Here is a 19,645-nt window from a genome sequence, read left to right as displayed (position 1 = left end):
AATGGCTAAAGACTGTAGCAGACCCGGCAGAACCTAACTCAGATGTACAGCGTGGAGAGAGCACACAGGGTCCCTCCCAGGCTGCCGAGACCGGTGGCCCCACCTCGCCCCTTGATAGCACGTCTCCTCCACTTCAAGGACAGAGACGCCATCCTGAAGGCCGCAAGGGAGAAAGGCACCATAAAATATGAGAACCACTCGGTATCCATTTACCCGGACTTTACGCAAGCGGTACAGCGAGCCAGGGCGTCCTTCTGGGGAGTGAAAAGAACACTCAGGGAGCGCAACGTGAAATATGCCTTGTTCTATCCGGCTCGCCTTAGTCATTCACGACCACAGAACTTACTTCTTTGATAATCCAGAGGAAGCTTCGGAGTGGCTGGAAGTCACACTCACCCCACTACAGTCCACACTTGAAGAACAGGAAGTGCCGGAAACGCAGAGGTCCGACAGCCGGACGGAATCTCAGGGCCGCCATGGACACCCGGACACGGAGGGGCCTCGAACTGACCATCAGGGCGGGGAGGAAGATGACGGCTCGACAAATAGCGCGACTGACCACCAACGCACTGGCGGAACATGATGCAAACGTTGGGTCACCATCAGCGAGCCGGACAAGTTCCCATACAGCGGCCTCTGACACGGAAGGCAGCCTACAGTTATTTCCCCGAATTACAGCACATGTGATCTTAATCCCAACAGCCGACCTTCTGGTAATGCAGTGGATGTTCTTCTCTGTTTGGTGGGGGGGGGTCAGGGACTTGGAACACTTACGACCATAGGGGACAATGGTTACGAGACTTTCAGAAGCGAACTGTTGTAAAAGTTTGACTGGGCTCACACCCCCAGGCCTAGGCACGGTTCTAGAATTCCTATACCCATGTTGGGTGTTACAGTTTGGTCCTCTGTGGTTATAGAGGGGGACCTACAAGTTGGGGTAATGTTTGCATATGTAGCACTGAAAATTTCCATTATGTGGTCGATATTGCTGTGGACAAAGGTTTTGGATCGTATCAAAGGTGTCTGGGGTAATGACGTCCCCTGATGATTATGTGGTCTGCACTTGGAATGTACGGGGATTGGGCTCGGTACACAAACGGCACAGGGTTCTAGCACAACTACATAGGAGACAGGTGCACATAGCATACCTCCAAGAGACACACTTAAATGACTCAGAGGGTGCCAAAATGTTACGAAAATGGAAGGGCCAGCTATACGCCACTAAATACTCTGCATTCTCCCGGGGGGCAGCCATTTGGATTTGTAACTCGGTTCCGTTTAAACTCATTGAATCCAAAACGGACAGGGAAGGCCGATACGTGCTTGCTAAGGGGCTGTTAAACGGTGTGTGTAGTGCTTGGATGTTTGTATGCCCGGAATGTGGAACAGTCGCAGTTTTTTGCTGAACTAGGTAGGGCACTAGCGGACTGGGTGGAGTATGACTGGATTATAGTTGGGGACTGTAATGCGGTACTAGATCTCACGCTAGACAGATCACATCCCCCTTTACATGCAACTGAGAGTAGGAGACAGGCGGAAGCATTGGCACAGTGGGCTGAGGGGTGGGACCTAGTTGACACCTGGCGGACACTTAATGCATCCAATAGGGAATACACATTCTACTCCCCACCGCACAAACTCCACACCAGGATAGATCGCATCTTTTGCTCCAAGACACTCACGCCATCGATCGTGAAAGTGGGACACATGGGAAAGACGTTGTCGGATCACAACCCGGTGGAATTGTCTCTACAATGGGGAAGATTACCCACCCCTATACAGACATGGCGCCTGTCCCCAAGCCTACTAGAAGACTGGTTTTTTTGGGGTTTTTTTTTTTTTTTAATCTTTATTGCAACATTCTGAAAGTACAAGTATGGGCCTACAACCGCAGGGGCCGGCCGCTAGTCATAAGTGTAACCAATCATAGCACGGTATAACACAGCTCATCAACCGACAGCCCTGAGGTCCGGCAACGATTCAGGATGAAGTTTGTCTTGGAATGCATAAATAGGTCGCAGGATATAATAAAGGTTTCATTTTATATTATAGAAATAGACGGATCAGGTGCCATACAATCAAGCTAAAGGAGACGGGGGACAGGCCAAGAAACAGGATATACGTTTGAAACAACAATATGAGGAGCCCTGGCGCCAATGCTATATAAATCGAAGTGAACAACAATACAAGATACAGTTTCGTAAGTGCCGGTTCCCAGGTCCTGCCCACCCGGACTTTCGATCAACCTAGGAAGTGAGCACAAAGTTCCAGAACACAGTGCAATCAGAATCGAACACAGACAATACTGACCCGAAAGGAAAGAAAGGGAAGGGAGAAAAAGGCCATAGAAAATAAGAAAGGCAAAATAAAAAAAAAAACCCGTCCAACCCCCCACCCTGCACCCCTGCCGATGGCTATAGCCTAACCCCACTAGCAGCGTGCCTGTCACCCTAAAGAACTAAAACCCTAAAAGAAGGGAAAGAAAGAGGAAAAGTGGAGGAGGGCCTAGTAACACATGCCCCCAGCCCCTTAGTCCCCCCGCCAGAGACAGGCACCCCCTATCGCAAAGAGACGGATGTGGAGCGACCCTTATGAGAGAAATTAGGGGGCACCGTAACACACCGCCCAGCCTCTTAAATCAAATCATCGCAAATAGAACAGTCAGAATACCATTTGAAACCGCCCGAGTTGAGTAATCTCACCCCTGACCCTTCCGGACCATCACACGAGCCCTCCCCATCGAGACCCAAAGGCATACAAGCAAGTCATAGAGGAGAGGGAGGTCATCGAGAGTCAATCTGTTACCATTTGCAGCAAGTAAGTCCACGGGAGCTTCAGGTGCAGGAAGCCTCCCTCTTCCAACAAGACAGTTCCGATGTTTCTTGCCCCGGGGCCGCAACGCTTCCAAAAAAGGGGGGAGACAATCACCAGATGAAAAAGAGTCTATAACACAAGTCTCAGGGGGTAGGGAGCCAGTCAATACCTCAAAAGTCAATAACGGTGGAAGGTGCGGTGGCACTCCCACGACCTCTGGGACACCATCTTCCAGGGCTTCATCCGATGGTTCCAATACTCTCATCCCCACGGGGTCCTCGCAGTGAGTCAAAATGGCCGCTGCTTGAATGGCTGCAGATGGTAGTTCCAATAGTGGGGCAGGGTCCGGTACAGTAAGCAGCATCCCAGATAGGCTTGCATCCAGTTTATTCATGGAGACAATTATTTGCGATTGAAGCGCCCAGAGTTCTGCCAGCATTGACCTCAGCGATGGCTCAGACACATTTCGGTCCATGGTCTCACGCCCGAGACCGATCACAATCACCTCCCGAGTGAATTGGTGTCTCCGGGGGGGGCCAGACAGAAGTCACGAGAGGGCAAGCGTGGACGGTAACCCGTCGTTCTCCACAGCCACGACCACCCGGCTTAACGCCGCAGGCCAGGGCCCCGACCCGCCGAACCGCGGAGGGAGCCGGCACCGGGTCCGCGGGAAGGGAACCCCCACCCGCCGCCAGTAACAAGCAGGGTCACCTCTCCATCAGTGCTGAGCCAAGAGAACAATCACTGCCAATTCCGGGCGCAAAAGAAGCCTCCACTACGATCGACCGGACCCTGCCTGGGTCTCTCAGCCGTTGTTGTTGCACTACCACCCGGCCATGCAGATACTCGAGGCCCCGGCTTCATTCTGGAGTAGGCCACAATCTTCAACTCGGTGTAACTCTGTGAAACCGGCCGATAAAAATTCCCAGATTTCACCCTCGGATTGAGGAACTGTTCATGCACGCAGGGGCTGGGCGTAAAATCAGGATATCTGAAAGAGACACGTTAGTGATAGATTCCTTACCTTAGAATATCCCCAGGCGTCAGACTGGATCCGGAAAGTTTTGCGTAGCAGTACCCTTGCGCGTCGGTAGGCGTCGTCTGCGGCTCCGTGTCCGTCGTCGGCGTCGTGGGCGCCGTGATGACGTCGTCGGAGTACTTAGACGCCGCCTCCGCGTGCTGACGTCAGTTCTTCTTTTTTCCGCGCCAGCCAGCGCAGATCTGGAAAAAGCAGTTCCCTAGTCATTTTTTTTTTACTAACTTTTTGGATCTTTTGATCTATTTCGAAGTCTTCACGACTCCGACGGTGCCGTTAGGGATGCCCGGCTTCAAGCACTGCGACGAGTGCGAACGCCTCATGTCGATTACGGATCCGCACCGCCTGTTCCTGACGTGTTTGGGTGTCGACCATGACGACGAGGCCTGCTCCGACTGTCGGGCCCTCTCGAGGAAGGCCAGGCGGGAGCGGTCCCGCAGGCGACTCGAGATCCGCCAGTCGGCCCCGCGCCGTGTGAGGTCCCGGTCCCACGGGAGGTCGAGGGACAGGTCGCGGGGGCGGAGCCGTCACAGCTCCGGGAGTCGGCGCCACTCCTCCGGGTCCAAGTCGTCAGGTAAGAAGCATAAGAAGTCGAAGAGACATCATCGCTCTTCCGACTCCCCCCGACGCTCGCGCGATGCGGCCGGGGGTTCGGGTGACACCGCCAACGCGGCTCCTCAGGAGTCGCGGGCGCCGCGTTCGGCTCCATACCCCCCGGCCCCTGGGCTGAACGCGACGCCGGAGGAGATAGAGCGCTTCCTCATAGCCATGAGGTCCCTTTCTTCTCCGACGGGTTCCGCGGCGCCTTCGGGCCCAGCGAACCCGTCCGGGGGCCCTAGTGGGTCGGGGGCTGCGACCCCGACGCCGTCGGGTGCTTCGGCCTCGACGCCGCCGGCGTCTTCGGCGCCGCAGGGCTCCACGATCCCGACGCCGCCGCTGCCCTCGGGCTCGGCGCCGCAGGGTTCAGCGGTCCCGGCGTCGTCGGTGCCTTCGGGCCCGACACCGCAGGGTGCCGTTCGGCCCTCGTCGAGCGCTGGACCGTCCCCGGTGGACCTTACGACCCCCCCGGGGTCGGTCCGTGGGGTGTCCCCTCCGGCGTCGGCCTCGGCCGACGCCGTCCCCAATGCCTCCTCTCTATGGGTTCCGGCGTCGGGACGGGGCCTGTCGGCGCCGATCTCGACGCCGGTCGGGGATTTCCATCCCTATGATCCTTCCTCATTCACTTACGACCCTGAGTCTCAGGAGATGGGGGAAGAGGAGGATTGGGAGGGGTCTGAGGACCCTCTGACAAGGGAATGTCAGTCTAGCATGGACTGGACAGGAGACCTTGGGGAGGCCAGTAGCCTGGACACCTCTCCAGACACTGGATTCGTCTCTCCTCCTTCCGTGGCTTCGGAGGAGGGCGCGACATATAGTGTGGTGTTGATGAGGGCTGCTAAGGCGTTGGGCCTTGAGCTCCCCGTCGCGGCCGTGAGGACTAACCTCCTCACTGAGGTCCTTAAGCCGCAGTCATGCTCCATGGAGCCTATGCTGCCGTTTAATGAGGCCTTGTCGGACGTTCTTTTGGGCACTTGGTCCAGGCCCGCTACAGGTTCGCCTGTAGATAGGAACGTGGCCAGACGCCACCGCCCAGCCCCGGGCGACCCATGTTTCCTGTCCACCCACCCCACCCCCGAGAGTCTGGTTATCCAGGCCTCTAACTCCCAGACCGCCTTCCCGACGGCTCCTCCCGATCGGGAATCCAAGAGGTACGAGGCCTATGGCAAAAAGGTGTTCTCGTCCCTCAGCTTGGGACTGCGGTCTTCCAACACCGCATGCCTCTTGGGCCGTTACACCCATTCTATATGGGAAACGGTGACGGAATTGCTGCCAGAGTGTCCGTTGGAGGTACGGGCCAAACTCGGCCAAGCCCTAGTGGAGGGCCGGGACGCAGCGAAGTATTCGATCAGGTGGGGACTGGATACAACTGACTCGCTGGGCAGAGCGATGGCTACGACGGTGGCGATTCGACGCCACGCCTGGCTCAGATCCGCCAACTTCTCGGCTGATGTCCAGAATACCCTCATGGACATGCCGTTCGATGGCCGTCGCCTCTTTGGCGACAAGGCAGACCACGCGCTTGAGCGCTTTAAGGACTCCAGGGCTACGGCCAAGTCCTTGGGCCTCTCGGCCCCGCGCCAGCAAGTGGGTGCCTTTCGCTCCTTTCGTGGCCAAGGAAGGGGCGTCCCCACGCGTGCCGCCAGCCACTCGCTGCAAACTGTCGTCCAGCGCGGCGGTGGCCGTGGAAACCGCCGTGGAGGCGGTCGGGGAGGCAAGCGGAGCCAGTCCACACCTGCCCCCGCAGCATCCGCCTCTAAACCCTCCTAGTCCGTGCTTTTCGGCCCATGTGACGCCAGTGGGGGGCAGGGTTCGCCATCACCACTCTCACTGGCGCACAGTCACTTCGGACAGGTGGGTGCTGCAGATCGTCCGAAGGGGCTACTCCCTCCCCTTCGAGACGACCCCTCAAGCCATGCCACCGCAACACCACCGCGTATCGGGGGATCATTTGCGGCTCCTGCAGGAGGAAGTTTCGGCCCTCTTGGCCAAGGGGGCCATCGAGCGCGTTCCTGGGCCAGAAGTAGGTCGTGGTTGCTACTCCCACTACTTCCTGGTACCCAAGAAGGGCAAAGGGGGCCTACGCCCTATCTTGGATCTGAGGAACGTCAACGGCTTCCTCCGGAAGGAGAAGTTCAAAATGCTGACACTGGCTCAGGTCTTGGCTGCCCTAGACCCAGGAGGCTGGATGGTAGCGTTGGACTTGCAGGATGCGTATTTCCACATCCCCGTCCTGCTGGCCCACCGGCGTTACATGCGGTTCACGGTAGGCCTCGAGCACTTTCAGTTTACCGTGCTCCCCTTCGGCCTTACCAGCGCCCCACGGGTGTTCACGAAGGTGATGGCGGTGGTCGCAGCTCACCTGCGCAGGATAGGGGTTTCAGTCTTCCCCTACCTAGACGACTGGTTGTTGAAGGCGGGCTCGCCCCAGGCAGTCGTCAACCACCTCCAGACTACGGCGGATCTCCTGCACCGGCTGGGATTTTCCATCAATGTGCCGAAGTCACACCTGTGCCCCTCTCAGAAGCTCCTTTTCATCAGAGCGGTTCTCGACTCGGCGCAGTTTCGGGTTTATCCGCCCGAACAGCGGGTTCGGGATATACAGGCCCTGATTCCGATCTTCGGGCCGTTATCCCGGGTTTCGGTCAGGTTGACGCTGAGGCTTCTGGGGCTGATGGCCTCCTGCATCCTTCTGGTGCATCACGCACGATGGCGGATGCGGGCTCTGCAGTGGGACCTGAAGTTTCAGTGGGCCCAGCACCGGGGCAACCTGTCCGACCATGTCCTGATCTCGGAGGGCACTGCAGTGGTGGCTCACGGACCGCGATTGGGTCAACGGCAGATCCCTCTCCCTTCCCCAACCGGAGCACGTAGTTGTGACGGACGCGTCCCTCCAGGGCTGGGGTGGCCACTTGGGAGAGGCGGAGATCAGAGGACTCTGGTCTCCGGCGGAGTCCCGGCTCCATATCAATCTGTTGGAGCTGCGGGCGATTCGTCTGGCACTGAAAGCATTCCTCCCGTCTGTCCGAGGGAGTGCAGTGCAGGTGTTCACGGACAACACCACCGCCATGTGGTACTGCAACAAACAGGGTGGTGTGGGGTCGTGGACCCTATGCCAGGAGGCTCTGCGCCTCTGGCAATGGCTGGAACATCAGGGCGTGACTCTGATGGTTCAACACCTGGCAGGTTCTCTGAACGCCAGGGCAGACGAACTCAGCCGTCGGTGCTCGATGGATCACGAATGGCGTCTGAACTCGGACGTGGCGCAAGGCCTCTTTCTGCGTTGGGGAGAGCCTTGGTTAGATCTATTCGCCACCGAAGAGAACGCGCAATGTCATCAGTTCTGCGCGTTGGAATTTCCAAGGCGGCACTCGCTCGGAGACGCTTTTTGTCACGAGTGGAGCTGCGGTCTGTTGTACGCCTTTCCGCCTATACCTCTTCTGCCCAGAGTGCTGAAGAAGATCAAGCGCGACCGGGCACAAGTCATCCTTGTGGCTCCGGACTGGGCACGAAGGTACTGGTATCCCGAGCTACTCAGTATGTCAGTCGATCCCCCGGTTCGTCTGCCTCTTCAGGAGGACCTTCTGTCGCAGCAGCAGGGGACGGTCCTCCACCCGAACCTGTCCAGTCTCCACCTCCATGCATGGAGATTGAGCGGCGACAGTTGAGGCCATTTGACTTGCCTCCTGAAGTTTGCAACATCATTCTGGCAGCCAGGCGTCCCTCCACGAAAACGGTATACGCCTGCAGGTGGAACAGATTTGTGGCATGGTGCACAGCAAAGGCTATGGATCCTCTCAATGCCCCTCTCTCTGAGATTCTTCTCTTCCTTCTTTCTCTTGCCCAGCAGGGCTCTGCTCTGGGCACTATCAAGGGCTATCTTTCGGCTCTTTCAGCCTTTCTGAGGCTGCCTGACCAACCCTCTTTGTTCAAGTCCCCTATAGTAAACAGATTTCTGAAAGGCATCACTCATACCTTTCCTCCTGTTCCTTTCGTGATGCCTCAGTGGGACTTGAACCTGGTTCTAACATTTCTGATGTGCGCTCCCTTTGAGCCACTTCATAACTGTCCACTTCGCCTTCTTTCTTTGAAGACTGCCTTCCTGGTAGCCATCACCTCTGCCAGGAGAGTGAGTGAGCTCCAGGCCCTCTCTTGTAAGCCTCCTTTCCTTTCAGTCCATCCGGACAAGGTTGTTTTGAGGACTAGGCCCTCCTTCTTGCCTAAGGTGGTCACGGCCTTCCACATGGGGCAGTCCATCACATTGCCCACCTTCTTTCCGCCTCCGCACCCCTCGAGAGAGGAGGAGAGGCTCCACCGTCTGGACCCAAAACGTGCGCTCTCGTTCTATCTGGATCGCACACGCCAGTTCCGGGTGGATGATCAACTCTTTGTTGGGTACGCGGGCGCTAAGAAAGGGAAAGCGGTGCACAAGAGGACCATTTCTCGATGGATTATCATGTGCATCCAGGCGTGTTACTCCTTGGCAAAGAAGGAACCACCTGTTGGGCTGCGGGTTCATTCCACTCGAGCCACGGCCACTACAACTGCCTTGGGCCGAGGTGTGCCCTTGCAGGACATTTGCCAGGCTGCTACGTGGGCTTCGTTGCACACGTTTGCGAGGCACTACTGCCTGGACAGTCAAGTCCGGAGGGATGGCTACTTCGGCCGTTCCGTCCTCCAGGACTTTCTGGTGTGAATATTGGTTCGCAGACCCACCGCCACGGGGATGGTATTGCTGGGGTATATATTCTAAGGTAAGGAATCTATCACTAACGTGTCTCTTTCAGATGCACAAGTTACTACTTGTGTAACGATATATCTGTAAGAGACATTAGTTAGTGATAGATTCCTTACCGACACACCCATCCTCCCCGTTCTGCGAACCGATATCTAGGGTTAAGGTCATCCCCTTTCAGGGCCCTAGTTTCTTGGCACCAGTGTCGGTTTTTGTCATGGCTCTGCGCTTCTGGCGCGGAAAAGCTGTGGCTAAGAACTGACGTCAGCACGTGGAGGCGGCGTCTAAGTACTCCGACGACGTCATCACGGCGCCCACGACGCCGACGGCGGACGCGGAGCCGCAGACGACGCCTACCGACGCGCAAGGGTACTGCTACGCAAAACTTTCCGGATCCAGTCTGACGCCTGGGGATATTCTAAGGTAAGGAATCTATCACTAACTAATGTCTCTTACAGATATATCGTTACACAAGTAGTAACTTGTGCATTGTGCAGGATCTTGCGGCGGGATACGGAGGTCAGAGGAGCCGGGAGCCTAAGCAGCCATCTTGTTTGCCGTCGTAGCTCCACGAAGACTCGGTCAGACGCCACCACACACTACTTCACCGAGAATACGGGCACGGCAAGTTCCAGACAGGTCGAATGGGACGCCTTCAAGGCTACCATTCGCGGAGTGGCCATGGGCATCAAAGTAGGCGTCAAACACCAGGTACTGGTAAGGTTGCGGGAGGTAGAGGACAGTCTAGCGGCTCTGGAAAACGAGGCCGCAGGCACGGGCGGCGCCCTCACGCAACTACAAGAGGCTAATATATAGTATGCGGAACTCCTGGAAGAACTAAGAGTACTAGACCATAGGGAGTACACCACACAACAGCACACACAGGCGGATAGAGCGGGTGCGCTTTTGGCGCGTCTGACTAGGGACGCGCCGGCAGCCACCCCTATCATGGAGATACAGGATACCTCTGGGGAATTGATCCAGGAACAGCGGGAGATTAACACGATATTCTGGCATTATTATGCTACTTTGTATGGGCCACACGCTCCACTCTCGGAACAGGCGTTTTTAGGAATTCTTCTCCGACATATGTGTTCCTCAGCTAAGTGCAGCACACAGCGCGGAACTAGCGAAACCCATTACGATTGCAGAAATTAGAATGGCCATTCGGGCTCTGCCGAGAAACAAGGCACCCGGGACAGACGGGCTCCCGGCGGAATTTTACTTGACATACATAGACCTACTGGCCCCCCGCCTTCACGAGTTATACAGCGAGGCATTGAAGAGAGGCCGCCTGCCTGACACGACACTGCAGGCCCTGATTGTTTCCCTTTTGAAACCAGGGAAGGACGCTCTGCGCCTAGACAACTACAGACCGCTGTCGCTTCTGAACACTGACTCCAAAATTCTCAGTAAGATACTAGCGGTGCGTCTATCCCAGCACATCCCGGAAATGGTACACCCCTATCAATGTGGGTTTGTACCGGGTAGGAGTATGGCTCTAAATTTGCGAAGACTCAGTGAACTAATGTCTCCGGATGCAGGGGGGAGTGACACCGAGGGTTGTATCTCACTGGACCTACGACAGGCATTTGATACACTCAGATGGGACTACATGTTTGCAGTCATGACCAAATTCGGGTTGCCAGCCGGATTTATAGCCTGGGTGTCCCTGCTATACCGGAAACCCACGGCACGGGTTCGAACCAACAAATGTATCTCTGATCGGATTGAGGTAGCGAGAGGTACGCGGCAGGGATGCCTACTCTCGCCCTTGCTGTTCATAGTCGCCCTGGAGCCCTTACTGCTGAAAGTGCGATCAGCTGCGACCGCAGTGGGGATAAATAGGCTTAACACTCATCATGTCATATCGGCGTACGCTGACGACATACTGCTGTTCCTAAGAGACATGAATAACCCAGTGACACCACTGCCGCAGATTTTTGAAGACTTTCGTGAGTTGTCGGGCCTCGCCATCAACGAGACAGTCATACAGGTTTGGCTTCCGGGGCCCGGTAGCGGGAACACATCCATTTTCCGCCGCACTGTTTCCAGGTGGCACCCGTGACCTTTAAGTACCTGGGTATCCAGATATACCGACAATCACAGGACTTGATGGACGGTAATCTGGGACGAGCCCTGACTAACCTAACTACACAGGTGTAATTCTGCAGTGGCAGGAAGAGTGGCTATCTCAAAGATGGTGGTGCTGCCGCGTTTGTTGTATTTCTTTACGAATTTACCAATTTCAATCCCTATGCCCTTTTTTAAGAAGCTAAATACTCTACTAATCAAACTAGTATGGGGGAAGGGCAGAAGACGCATAAGCATGGCCAAACTACAACTTCCAAAGGATAAGGGCGGCTTGGGAGTGCCTGATTTGTTCGCTTATGGCATTGCGTGCCAACTGCAATGGCTAGCATATTGGTAGCAGGCCGCAACTTACAAGAGCTGAACATGACGGAGGGTGATAGGAACCGGGGGGTTATACATCGGTTGTTACTACCAGGGGCCAGAGCACCGGCAACGACTCCACCCCTACTTAAACTGGCTCATACATACTGGAAGAGAGCGATCAGGTATACCAATAGACGTTCGAGTTCTGCACCATCGATACCACTGTTGGGCATCCCACTGGGGACAGGCACAATGACGGAACGAAGACTGCAGGTGTGGCAGGAAGCGGGAGTAGCGCAAATCGGGGATTTTTTCTCGGATAACAGGCTACTGCCATACGAGGAATTCGCCAGGCTCCATCAAACGCCGAGGGCACTCTTTCTGCAACATGCACAATTGACTCATTACATAGGCACCCACTGGCTGGAGGGTGGAGCGGAGCCCGACACCCACACATTGATCACTATGCAGTACCTCATGGGAACGGGTAGTCACCTGACAAAATGGCTGACTACTGGAATACGAGAGGGCAGGGCTGACCCCCTCCAACCCCTGAAGTCACGATGGGAGGTGGATATAGGAAGGGAATTGAGTGACAAGGAATGGGGGGGTGGTACTGAGACTGCCAAGGAAAGTGTCCCGAAACCCTAGGTTTAAATTTATACAATTGATGATTGTACATAGGGCGTATTTGCCTCCCCACAAGATACATACAATGTTCCCGGCAGCGGCTGATAATTGTCCCAGCTGGAGGATGTAGGTATGATGCACATGTTTTGGGATTGTCCTAAGCTGGGACACTATTGGGGTACGATACACCACATTTTGAATGACATAGCACCAGGTAGACCCTGCACATCCGCTTCTTATTGCATGCTGGGGATAGGCTACAAAGAGAAAAAGAGAAGTGTGGAATCCAGATTTGTAGATTTGGCACTGTTACTAGCGAAGAGGACGGTGGCGATGAGGTGGAAATCGGCCAGGCCGCCGGAATTAGAGACCTGGAGTGGGGAGGTGATCAGATGGCGCAAAGCTGAGGGACAGGAACTATGCAGGGAGGAACGCAGAGGCTTCAGGAAACATCCCATCTCAATGGAATGGAATGCTCTACTTCTAGCGTTAGAACAAGGCGTACAAGACCAGGGGGACTAGTACGAGTCTATTGACAGTTATAGGGAAACAACGTGCACACGTCCAACCATACCCGGGAACCGAGATGCAGACCTACAAGAAACCAAATGTTGTAACTGTATGATATAAACATGGGGACCGGTACCCCTGTCAGATGCCTACTGTAACATAGAAATTGAAACAAAACCACCATAGTACTGATTTGTGGATTGAGTAAGTGCTGGGAGAGGGAGGGATAGGGGGAGGGTGTTTGGGAGTTAAGGGATGTTACTACTCACAGAAAATGGAAAATGTTAATGTTGAATTGCATTCTAAGATGTATGTCACGATGCGGAGATACACTAAACGATAGATTGTAAATTATGCAGTGACCTTATTTTGCAAATAAAGAAAAAGAAATTTTCAAAAAAAAAATGAGGCCTTGACCGACGTTCTTTTGGGCACTTGGTCCAGGCCCGCTACGGGTTCGCCCGTAGATAGGAACGTGGCCAGACGCCACCGCCTGGCTCCGGGCGACCCATGTTTCCTGTCCTCCCACCCCACCCCCGAGAGTCTGGTCATCCAGGCCTCTAATTCCCAGACCGCATTCCCGATGGCTCCGCCGGACAGGGAATCCAAGAGGTATGAGAATTATGGTAAAAAGATATTCTCCTCCCTTAGTTTGAGACTGCGGACTTCCAACACCGCATGTCTCTTGGGCCGCTACACCCACTCTCTGTGGGAGACGGTGGCGGAGGTGCTGCCAGAGTGCCCGTTGGAGGTACGGGCCACACTCGGCCAAGCCCTTGTGGAGGGCCGGGATGCAGCCAAGTATTCGATCAGGTGTGGGCTGGATACCACCGACTCGCTAGGCAGAGCGATGGCTACGACGGTGGCGGTGAGACGCCACGCCTGGCTGAGATCCTCCAATTTTTCGGCAGATGTCCAGAACACTCTGATGGACATGCCGTTCGATGGCCGTCGCCTCTTTGGCGACAAGGCAGACCACGCGCTTAAGCGCTTTAAGGACTCCAGGGCTACGGCCAAGTCCTTGGGCCTCTCGGCCCCGCGCCAGCAAACGGGTGCCTTTCGCTCCTTTCGTGGCCAAGGAAGGGTGTCCCCACACGTGCCGCCAGCCACTCGCCGCAGACTACCATCCAGCGCGGCGGCGGCTGTGGAAACCGCCGTGGAGGCGGTTGGGGAAACAGGCGAGGTCAGTCCACACCTTCCCCCGCAGCATCCGCCTCTAAACCCTCCTAGTCCGTGCTTTTCGGCCCATGTGACGCCAGTGGGAGGCAGGGTTCGCCATCACCACTCTCACTGGCGCACTGTCACTTCGGACAGGTGGGTGCTGTAGATCGTCCGGAGGGGCTACTCCCTCCCCTTCGAGACGACTCCTCAAGCCATGCCACCGCAACACCACCGCGTATCGGGGGATCACTTGCGGCCCCTGCAGGAGGACGTTTCGGCCCTCTTGGCCAAGGGGGCCATCGAGCGTGTTCCTGGGCCAGAAGTAGGACGTGGTTGTTACTCCCTCTACTTTCTGGTACCCAAGAAGGGCAAAGGGGGCCTACGCCCTAACTTGGATCTGCGGAACGTCAACGGCTTCCTCCGGAAGGAATAGTTCAAAATGATGACTCTGGCTCAGGTCTTAGCTGCCCTAGACCCAGGAGACTGGATGGTAGCGTTGGACTTGCAAGACGCGTATTTCCACATCCCGGTCCTGCCGGCCCATCGGCGTTACCTGCGGTTCACGGTACGCCACGAGCACTTTCAGTTTACCGTGCGCCCCACGGGGGTTCACGAAGGTGATGGCGGTGGTCGCAGCTCATCTGCGCAGGTTGGGGGTCTCAGTCTTCCGCTACCTCGACGACTGGTTGTTGGAGGCGGGCTCGCCCCAGACAGTCGTCAGCCACCTCCAGACTACGGCGGATCTCCTGCACCAGCTGGGGTTCTCCATCAATGTGCCGAAGTCACACCTGTGTCCCTCTCAGAAGCTCCTTTTCATCGGAGCAGTTCTCGACTCTGCGCAGTTTCGGGTTTACCCGCCCGAACAGCAGGTTCGGGATATACAGGCTCTGATTCCAATCTTCCGGCCTTTATCCCGGGTTTCGGTCCGGTTGACGCTGCGGCTTCTGGGGCTGATGGCCTCCTGCATCCTTCTGGTGCATCACGCACGGTGGCGGATGCGGGCTCTGCAGTGGGACCTGAAGTTTCAGTGGGCCCAGCATCAGGGCAACCTGTCCGACCATGTCCTGATCTAGGTGGGCACTGCGAGATAGCTGCAGTGATGGCTCACGGACCGCGATTGGGTCAACGGCAGATCCCTCTCCCTTCCCCAACCGGAGCACATAGTTGTGACGGACGCGTCCCTCCAGGGCTGGGGAGGCCACATGGGAGAGGCGGAGATCAGAGGCCTCTGGTGTCCGGCGGAGTCCCGGCTCCATATCAACCTTTTGGAGCTGCGGGCGATTCGTCTAGCACTGAAGGCATTCCTCCCGTCTGTCTGTCAGGGAGTGTAGTGCAGGTGTTCACGGACAACACCACCGCCATGTGGTACTGCAACAAACAGGGCGGGGTGGGGTCGTGGACCCTCTGCCAGGAGGCTCTGCGCCTCTGGCAATGGCTGGAACATCAGGGCGTAACTCTGATGGTTCAACACCTGGCAGGTTCTCTGAACGCCAGGACGGACGAACTCAGCCACCGGTGCATGATGGATCACGAATGGCGTCTGAACTCGGACGTGGCGCAAGGTCTCTTTCAGCAGTGGGGAGAGCCTTGGTTAGATCTATTCGCCACCGAAGAGAATGCGCAATGTCATCAGTTCTGCGCGTTGGAATTTCCAAGGCGGCACTCGCTCGGAGACCCTTTTCGTCGTGAGTGGAGTTGCGGTCTGTTGTACGCCTTTCCGCCTATACCACTTCTGCCCAGAGTGCTGAAGAAGATCAAGCGCGACCGGGCACAAGTCATCCTTGTGGCTCCGGACTGGGCACGAAGGTACTGGTATCCCAAGCTACTCAGTATGTCAGTCGATCCCCCGGTTCGTCTGCCTCTTCAGGAGGACCTTCTGTCGCAGCAGCAGGGGACGGTCCTCCACCCGAACCTGTCCAGTCTCCACCTCCATGCTTGGAGATTGAGCGGCGACAGTTGAGGCCATTTGACTTGGCTCCTGAAGTCTGTAGCATCATTCTGGCATCCAGGCGTCCCTCCACAAAGTCGGTATACTCCTGCAGGTGGAATAGATTTGTGGCATGGTGCACAGCAAAGGCTGTGGATCCCCTTAATGCCCCTCTTTCTGAGGTTCTCCTCTTTCTTCTCTCTCTTGCCCAGCAGGGCTCTGCTCTGGGCACTTTTAAGGGCTATCTCTCAGCTCTTTCAGCCTTTCTGAGGCTGCCTGATCAACCTTCTTTGTTCAAATCCCGTATCGTTAATCGATTCCTGAAGGGCATCACTCATACGTTCCCTCCTGTTCCCTTCGTGATGCCTCAGTGGGACTTGAACCTGGTTCTTACGTTTCTGATGTGCGCTCCCTTTGAGCCACTTCATAACTGTCCTCTTCGTCTTCTCTCTTTGAAGACTGCCTTCCTGGTAGCCATCACCTCTGCCAGGAGAGTGAGTGAGCTCCAGGCTCTATCTAGTAAGCCTCCTTTCCTTTCAGTCCATCCGGACAAGGTTGTGTTAAGAACGAGGCCCTCCTTCCTACCCAAGGTAGTCCCGGCCTTCCACATTGGACAATCCATCACCTTGCCCACCTTCTTTCCGCCTCCGCACCCCTCGAGAGAGGAAGAGAAGCTCCACCGTCTGGACCCAAAACGTGCGCTCTCATTTTATTTGAATCGCACACAACAGTTCCGGGTGGATGATCAACTCTTTGTTGGATACGCGGGCGCTAAGAAAGGGAAAGCGGTGCACAAGCGGACCATCTCCCGGTGGATCATCTTGTGCATCCAGGCGTGTTACTGCTTGGCTAAGAAGGAACCCTCTGTTGGGCTGAGGGCTCATTCCACTCGAGCAACAGCCACTACAACTGCCTTGGACCGAGGTGTGCCCTTGCAGGACATTTGCCAGGCGGCTACGTGGGCCTCGCTGCACACGTTTGTGCGACATTATTGCCTGGACAGTCAAGTCCGGAGGGATGGCTACTTTGGCCGTTCTGTCCTCCAGGACTTTCTGGTGTGATTATTGGTTCACAGACCCACCACCACGGGGTTGGTATTACTGGGGTATCTATTCTAAGGTAAGGAATCTATCACTAACGTGTCTCTTTCAGATGCACAAGTTACTACTTGTGTAACGATATATCTGTAAGAGACATTAGTTAGTGATAGATTCCTTACCGACCCACCCATCCTCCCCGTTCTGCGAACCGATATCTAGGGTTAAGGTCATCCCCTTTCAGGGCCCTAGTTTCATGGCACCAGTGTTGGTTTTTGGCATGGCTCTGCGCTTCTGGCGCGGAAAAGCTGTGTCTAAGAACTGACGTCAGCACGCGGAGGCGGCGTCTAAGTACTCCGACGACATCATCACGGCGCCGACGACGGAAGCGGAGCCGCAGACGACGCCTACCGACGCGCAAGGGTACTGCTACGCAAAAGTTTCCGGATCCAGTCTGACGCCTGGGGATATTCTTAGGTAAGGAATCTATCACTAACTATTGTCTCTTACAGATATATCGTTACACAAGTAGTAACTTGTGCGACAGACTTCTTTCCTTGGTAAATCGCATAAGATCCAAAATGTCTCACAGTGCGCCTTTTCAAATCCCTGTTCGGGATGATGTCTTCCTGCATTCTACTGGTTCCGCAGTGTCGCCTCCACATGCGCCCTCTTCAAGAGGCGCTATCGGCTCAATGGGTCCAATGTACGGGGTCATTCGACGATGTCATCCGAGTGACCCCTCAGATAGTCAAGGCTCTAAGGTGGTGGATTCGCCCTCAGAACCTCTCTCAAGGCTTGCCTTTCTTGCTTCCAGCTTCTCCGCATACCATCACAACAGATGCGTCCCTGGAAGGTTGGGGAGCTTTCCTCCAAGAACTCCAGATCAGCGGATAGTGGTCCCATTCCCAGCCGAAACTTCACATAAATCTCCTCGAGCTGTCTATCTAGCTCTTCTGTCATTCCTTCCAAGGATCAAAAATTCTCTAGTGCTTGTGTGGACGGACAATACCACCACAATGCACTATCTAAATAAACAGGGAGGACTCGTTCTCTGACACTCTCTCACGAGTCACAAAAAATCTGGAACTGGTTGCTTCATCACAACATTTCCCTTCGGGCAGAGTACGTCCCAGGAACCGACAATGTTCTCGCCGACTCACTAAGCAGACAACAAACAATGTGCCACAAATGGGAGTTGAATCAACGGACTCTCAACTGCATTTTTTTCCCAACGGGGCACCCCTCACCTGGACCTTTTCGCTACCAACCAGAACGCCAAATGCCAACACTTCGCAAGCTGGCGTCCCCAAAAGGGATCTCTGGGGAATGCCTTTTCGACTGCTGCACGCCTCACACTGCTGCACACCTCACACTGCTGCACGTCTCACACTGCTGCACGCCTCACACTGCTGCACGCCTCACACTGCTGCACACTGCTGCACGCCTCACACTGCTGCACACTGCTGCACGCCTCACACTGCTGCACGCCTCACACTGCTGCACGCCACACACTGCTGCATGCCTCACACTGCTGCGTTACTCACTGCTGCACACCTCTCACTGCTTGCACACCTCACACTGCTTGCACACCTCACACTGCTTGCACACCTCGCACTGCTGCACGCCTCACACTGCTGCACGCCTCACACTGCTGCACGCCTCACACTGCTGCGCGCCTCACACTGCTGCGCGCCCCACACTGCTGCGCGCCCCACACTGCTGCGCGCCCCACACTGCTGCACGCCCCACACTGCTGCACGCCCCACACTGCTGCACGCATCACACTGCTGCACACTGCTGCATTACTCACACTGCTGCATGACACACTGCTGCACGCCACGCACTGCTGCACGCCACGCACTGCTGCACGCCACGCACTGCTGCACGCCACGCACTGCTGCACGCCACGCACTGCTGCACGTCTCGCACTGCTGCACGTCTCGCACTGCTGCACGTCTCGCACTGCTGCACGCCTCGCACTGCTGCACGCCTCGCACTGCTGCACGCCACACACTGCTGCATTACTCACACTGCTGCATTACTCACACTGCTGCATTACTCACACTGCTGCATTACTCACACTGCTGCATTACTCACACTGCTGCATTACTCACACTGCTGCATTACTCACACTGCTGCATTACTCACACTGCTGCATTACTCAGTGCTGCATGCTTCACACTGCTGCACGCTTCACACTGCTGCACGCTTCACACTGCTGCACGCCGCGCACTGCTGCACGCCGCGCACTGCTGCACGCCGCGCACTGCTGCACGCCACGCACTGCTGCACGCTGCACACTGCTGCAATCCTCACACTGCTGCATTACTCACACTGCTGCACGCCACACACTGCATTACTCACATTGCTGCATGCTGCACACTGCCGCTTGACTCACACTGCTGCACGCCTCACACTGCTGCACGCCACTCACTGCTGCACGCCACACACTGCTGCACGCTTCACACTGCTGCACACCTCCCAACACCACATCACTCAGGGACACCACCACATCGCTCAGGGACACCACCACATCGCTCAGGGACACCACCACATCGCTCGCGGACACCACCACATCACTCGGAGACACCACCACATCACTCGGAGACACCACCACATCACTCGGAGACACCACCACATCACTCGGAGACACCACCACATCACTCGGAGACACCACCACATCACTCGGAGACACCACCACATCACTCGGAGACACCACCACATCACTCGGAGACACCACCACATCACTCGGAGACACCACCACATCACTCGGAGACACCACCACATCACTCGGAGAC

At 55.9% G+C, this 19,645-nt stretch overlaps 1 protein-coding gene across 8 annotated transcripts in view; it reads left to right on the top strand.

Annotated features, from left to right (window-relative positions):
- BAZ2A (bromodomain adjacent to zinc finger domain 2A) overlaps window positions 1-19,645 on the top strand; it is a 1,275,716-nt gene that overhangs the window by 1,249,317 nt on the left and 6,754 nt on the right. The window lies entirely within an intron of this gene.

The sequence above is a fragment of the Lissotriton vulgaris genome, chromosome 1_1 (assembly GCF_964263255.1).
Source record: "Lissotriton vulgaris chromosome 1_1, aLisVul1.2, whole genome shotgun sequence".
NCBI lineage: Eukaryota > Metazoa > Chordata > Amphibia > Caudata > Salamandridae > Lissotriton > Lissotriton vulgaris.
The sequence above is the reverse complement of the archived record's forward strand: the minus strand, read 5'-3'. Positions and strand labels throughout refer to the sequence as shown.